The following is a 6696-nucleotide window of genomic DNA, read 5'->3' on the forward strand; positions in this document are numbered from 1 at the left end:
GGCAACTCATACTTTACATGGCAACTCATACTTTACATGTTCAACTCATACTTTACATGGCAACTCATACTTTACATGTGCAACTTATACTTGACATGTGCAACTCATACTTTACATGTGCAACTCATACTTTACATGGCAATTCATATTTTACATGGCAACTCATACTTTACATGGCAACTCATACTTTACATGTGCAACTCATACTTTACATGGCAACTCATACTTTACATGTGCAACTCATACTTTACATGGCAACTCATACTTTACATGGCAACTCATACTTTACATGGCAATTCATACTTTACATGACGACTCATACTTTACATGTGCAACTCATACTTTACATGTGCAACTCATATTTTACATGGCAACTCATACTTTACATGTGCAACTCATACTTTACACAGCAACTAATACTTTACACTGCAACTCATACTTTACATGTGCAACTCATACTTTACATGTGCAACTCATACTTTACATGGCAATTCATACTTTACATGGCAACTCATACTTTACATGGCAACTCATACTTTACATGGCAACTCATACTTTACATGCTTGTACACTTATGACATTAATTTACCTTCATACTACATGTGCTCCAGTAAAGTTGCACTCCAGTTAGCCAGCACCACTCCTCCAGGCACATCTGAAACTCCTAGACAGGCAAGCTGGCAGACAGGCTAGCAGACAGACAGACAGACAGACAGACAGGCAGACAGGATAACAGACAGACATGATAGCAGACAGACAGACAGACAGGCAGACAAGCTAGCAGACAGACAGACAGACAGACAGACAGACAGACAGACAGACAGACAGACAGACAGACAGACAGACAGACAGACACAGGTCTGAGAGCTGGGCAATTTAGACAACTGCAAAACAAATGTTGCTATTCATAGATGCGGTAAAGAGGTCAATGGAACTTGACCAAAACAATGGAATTGCCATGGAAACACGTAGTGAAGGGCCGTGGGGGAAAAGATCCTGAGTCTCCTCATTCACCCCAAGCAAAATGTGTCTACATCACAGCACAGTTGAAAAATATATGGCAAATAGAAATATAAACTGGATGGTGTTCAGAGACAGATGGGAGTAGTTGAGGGTAGCTGAAGGATGGGACTAAAAACAAACAAAAGATAACTTTTGTAAAATATACTGTCCGTAAAATGTATGTATTATGAATAAGCTGGAAGTAGAAGCCTAAGTGTTGTTGTTCATTCGTTTACTCCAATTAGGGGAGGGGTGGTAGGGTTTGGGGAAAATAATAAAGGAAATATATATATATATATATATATATATATTTAAATCTATATATATATATATATATTATATATATTTACAAACAAAAAAATATGGGGGATTGGAAATGATGTAGACAATTACACTGATTGAAGCCACAATCTATCTGCAATATTAAAGCTAGTCTACCCCCTAAAAAATTGTTTTGAGTATAACGCTTGTATGGATGTCAACCCCAACACATGTTCATGTCATCGTTACCAATCAACTGCATTACAGTTAAAAACGACTGACTACCATCAATGATTTCTGTATGCTAGCTATGCTAACCAGCTTAAACGAACGGGAGTTAGCATTTAGCAGTCACTTCTTCTAAACCTGAAAAGGGACAACTTTGCCATCATTTCATGTCCTCGCTAGCTAGCGACCAATAGTGGTCCCTTGAGAGTAGCTAATTTCAGTGCATCATTCATATAGCTAGCTAGCTAGTAGGCTGTGATAGACATGATATAATCATGCTAGCTAGCTAGTTGGCTGTGATAGACATTATATAATCATGCTAGCTAGCTAGTTGGCTGTGATATACATGATATAATCATGCTAGCTAGCTAGTTGGCTGTGATAGACATGATATAATCATGCTAGCTAGCTAGTTGGCTGTGATAGACATGATATAATCATGCTAGCTAGCTAGTTGGCTGTGATATACATGATATAATCATGCTAGCTAGCTAGTTGGCTGTGATAGACATGATATAATCATGCTAGCTAGCTAGTAGGCTGTGATAGACATGATATAATCATGCTAGATAGCTAGTTGGCTGTGATAGACATGATATAATCATGCTAGCTAGCTAGTTGGCTGTGGTAGACATGATATAATCATGCTAGCTAGCTAGTTGGCTGTGATAGACATTATATAATCATGCTAGCTAGCTAGTTGTTTCAGTCCAAATGTGAAATTACAAGACATAAAGGACACTTGGCCTAAAAGCTGTTTGTTTATGTCCTCTTAATTGTGAAGGATTAGCTAGCTAGCTAGTTAATAATAGCTCATCTAGTTCCCATAGACTTCTTCTTCTTCTTTAAGAAGGTGTTACGGCAGACCATAACAGGTGGTGTGGCAGAGGTGTTATGGCAGACCAAACCCTGTGCTACCCAGGAGCACGAGTACAGGACATCACACGGCTGTTTTAAATAACTGATTTTAGTGTTAAAAGACTCCAAAAACACGGCCAATCATTTCAGGTCCTGTACCATCGTTGGGCCGCAGGTGTGAAAGATTCAGCAGGCTACTGGCATTACACATCTGGCTAAAATATTACTGTCGCTTTGCTGGAATCACTTTTATAGATAATATTTGTGAAATGCTTGATAATGTATGTGATATTAACAGAGAAGTATATTTTCTGGCCGATTTTATATATTGACTGGCTCTCATCAAGCTGCCCACTCAAACTGTAACCAGTGCCTGCAACCTGGTTCAGGTTATCAGTCAACCTACCAGGGTAGTTACAAACAGCACAGGAGTGAAATCATCAACATGTATTGATCACATCTTTACTAATGCTGCAGAAATTGTATTTAAAGCAGTATCCAAATCCATCGGATGTAGTGATCACAATATAGTAGCCATATCTAGGAAAACCAAAGTTCCAAAGGCTGGGCCTAATATAGTGTATAAGAAGTCATATAATACGTTTTGTAGTGATTCATATGTTGATGATGTAAATAATATTTGCAGGTCTGTGGTGTGTAATGAGGAGCAACCAGACGCTGCACTTGACACATTTGAAGAAATTGCTTATTCCAGTTACTAATAAGCATGCACCCATTAATAAAATGACTGTAAAAACTGTTAAATCCCCTCGGATTGATGAGGAATTTAAAAATGTTATGGTTTAGAGGGATGAGGCAAAAGGAATGGCAAATAAGTCTGGCAGCCACACTGATTGGCAAACGTACTGCAAATTAAGAAATCATGTGACTAAACTAAATACAAATAAAAGTTAAATATACTATGAAACAAAAATAAATGATATAAAGAATGATAGGAAAAAAGGCAATCAGATGGCTCATTCATCACAAAACCCACTGATATTGACAACTACTTTAATGATTTTTTTCATTGGCAAGATTAGCAAATGTAGTTATGACATGCCAGCAACAAACGCTGACACTACACATCCAAGTATATCTGACCAAATTATGAAAGACAAGAATTGTTCTTTTGAAATCCGTAAAGTGAGTGTGGAAGAGGTGAAAAAATGATTGTTGTCTATCAGCAATGACAAGCCACCAGGGTCTGAGAACTTGGATGGAAAATTACTGAGGATAACAGCGGACGATATTGCCATTCCTATTTGCCATACATTCAATTTAAGCCTACTGTCACGCTCGTCGGTGAGAGAGGAGGACCAAGGCGCAGCGTTGAATGCGAACATATTTATTTATATAATGATCACACGATCAAAACAACAAAACGATAACGTGACAGTCAATGGTCAAACACAAACCAACACGAACAAGAAACCACAATGAATGAATGCCTAACGGCTACCTAAGTATGACTCCCAATCAGAGACAACGAGCTACAGCCGTCTCTGATTGGGAGCCACCCTGGCCAACATAGATATACAACAACTAGAACCAACACACATGAAAACTCACACCCTGGCTCAACATACTAGAGTCCCCAGAGCCAGGGCGTGACACCTACTAGAAAGTGTGTGCCCTCAGGCCTGGAGGGAAGCAAAAGTAATTCCGCTACCTAATAATAGTAAAGCCTCCTTTACTGGCTCAAATAGCCGACCAATCAGCCTGTTACCAACCCTTAGTAAACTTCTTGAAAAAATGGTGTTTGACCAGATATGGTGTTTGATCAAATGGTGTTTGACCAGATATGGTGTTTGATCAAATGGTGTTTGACCAGATATGGTGTTTGATCAAATGGTGTTTGACCAGATATGGTGTTTGATCAAATGGTGTTTGACCAGATATGGTGTTTGATCAAATGGTGTTTGAGTAAAGCCTGTGTGTCTATGTATGCGGATGACTCAACAAGTGGCTTGCGAAAGTATTCACCCCCCTTGGCATTTTTCCTATTTTGTTACCTTACAACCTGGAATTAAAATGGATTTTTGGGGGGGTTTGTATCATTTGATTTACACAACATGCCTACAACTTTGAAGACGCAAAATATGTTTTCTTGTGAAACAAACAAGTAATAAGACAAAAAAACATACAACTTGAGCGTGCATAACTATTCAACCCCCAAAGTCAACACTTTCTAGAGACACCTTTTGCAGCAATTACAGCTGCAGGTCTCTTGGTGTATGCCTCTATAAGCTTGGCACATCTAGCCACTGGGATTTCTGCCCATTCTTCAAGGCAAAACTGCTCCAGCTCCTTCAAGTTGGATGGGTTCCGCTTGTGTACAGCAATCTTTAAGTCATACCACAGATTCTCAATTGGATTGAGGTCTGGGCTTTGACTAGGCCATTCAAAGACATTTAAATGTTTCCCCTTAAACCACTCGAGTGTTGCTTTAGCAGTATGCTTAGGGTCTTTGTCCTGCTAGAAGGTGAATCTCCGTCCCAGTCTCAAATCTCTGGAAGATTTTCCCTGTATTTAGTGCCATCCATCATTCCTTCAATTCTGACCAGTTTCCCAGTCCCTGCCGATGAAAAACTTCCCCATAGCATGATGCTGCCACCACCATGCTTCACTGTGGGGATGGTGTTCTCGGGTGATGAGAGGTGTTGGGTTTGCGCCAGACATAGCGTTTTCCTTGATGGCCAAAAAGCTCAATTTTAGTCTCATCTGACCAGAGTACCTTCTTCCATATGTTTGAGGAGTCTCCCTCATGCCTTTTGGCGAACACCAAACATGTTTGCTTATTTTTTTCTTTAAACAATGGCTTTTTCTGGCCACTCTTCCGTAAAGCCCAGCTCTGTGGAGTGTAAGGCTTAAAGTGGTCCTATGGACAGATACTCCAATCTCCACTGTGGAGCTTTGCAGCTCCTTCAGGGTTATCTTGGGTCTCTTTGTTGCCTCTGATCAATGCCCTCCTTGCCTGGTCCGTGAGTTTTGGTGGGCAGCCATCTCTTGGCAGGTTTGTTGTGTTGCCATATTCTTTCCATTTTTTAATAATGGATTTAATGGTGCTCTGTGGGATGTTCAAAGTTTCTGATATTTTTTTTATAACCCAACCCTGATCTGTACTTCTCCACAACTTTGTCCCTGACCTGTTTGGAGAGCTCCTTGATCTTCATGGTGCTGCTTGCTTGGTGGTGCCCCTTGCTTAGTGGTGTTGCAGACTCTGGTGCCTTTCAGGAACAGGTGTATTTATACTGAGATCATGTGACAGATCATGTGACATTTAGATTGCACACAGGTGGACTTTATTTAACTAATTATGTGACTTCTGAAGGTAATTGGTTGCACGAGATCTTATTTAGGGGCTTCATAGCAAAGGGGGTGAATACATATGCACGCACCACTTTTCAGTTATTTATTTTGTAGAATTTTTTGAAACAAGTTATTTATTTCATTCCACTTCACCAATTTGGACTATTTTGTGTATGTCCATTATATGAAATCCAAATAAAAATCAATTTAAATTACAGGTTGTAATGCAACAAAATAGGAAAAACACCAAGGGGGATGAATACTTTTGCAAGGCACACGTCAGCTACTACAGCAACTGAAATAATTGCAACACTTAACAAAGAGCTGCAGTTAGTTTCGGAATGGGTAGCAAGGAATAAGTTAGTCCTATATATTTCCATTAACTAAAAGCATTGTATTTGGAACAAATCATTCACTAGACCCTAAATCTCAACTACATCTCATAATGAATAATGTGGAAATTGAGTAAGTTGAGGTGACTAAAATGCTTGGAGTAACCCTGAATTGTAAACTGTCATGGTCAAAACATATTGATACAACAGTAGCTAAAATGGGGAGAAGTCTGTCCATAATAAAGCGCTGCTCTGCCTTCTTAACAACATTGTGAACAAGGCAGGTCCTACAGGCCATAGTTTTGTCGCACCTGGACTAGTGTTCAGTAGTGTGGTCAAGTGCCACAAAGAGGGACTTGGGAAAATTGCAGTTGGCTCAGAACAGGGCAGCACGGCTGGCCCTTAAAAGTACACGGAGAGCTAACATTAATGACATGCATGTCAATCTGTCATGGCTCAAAGTGGAAGAGAGATTGACTTCATCACTCCTTGTTTTTGTAAGAGGTGTTGACAAGCTGGATGTACCGAGCTGTCTGTTTAAACCACTAGCACACAGCTCGGACACCCATGCATACCCCACAAGACATGCCACCAGAGGTCTCTTCACAGCCCACAAGTCCAGAACAGACTATGGGAGGCGCACAGTACTACATATAGCCATGACTACATGGAACTCTATTCCACATCAAGTAACTGATGCAAG

Source organism: Coregonus lavaretus, assembly GCF_964263955.1.
Source record: "Coregonus lavaretus genome assembly, contig: HAP1_SCAFFOLD_774, whole genome shotgun sequence".
Lineage (NCBI taxonomy): Eukaryota > Metazoa > Chordata > Actinopteri > Salmoniformes > Salmonidae > Coregonus > Coregonus lavaretus.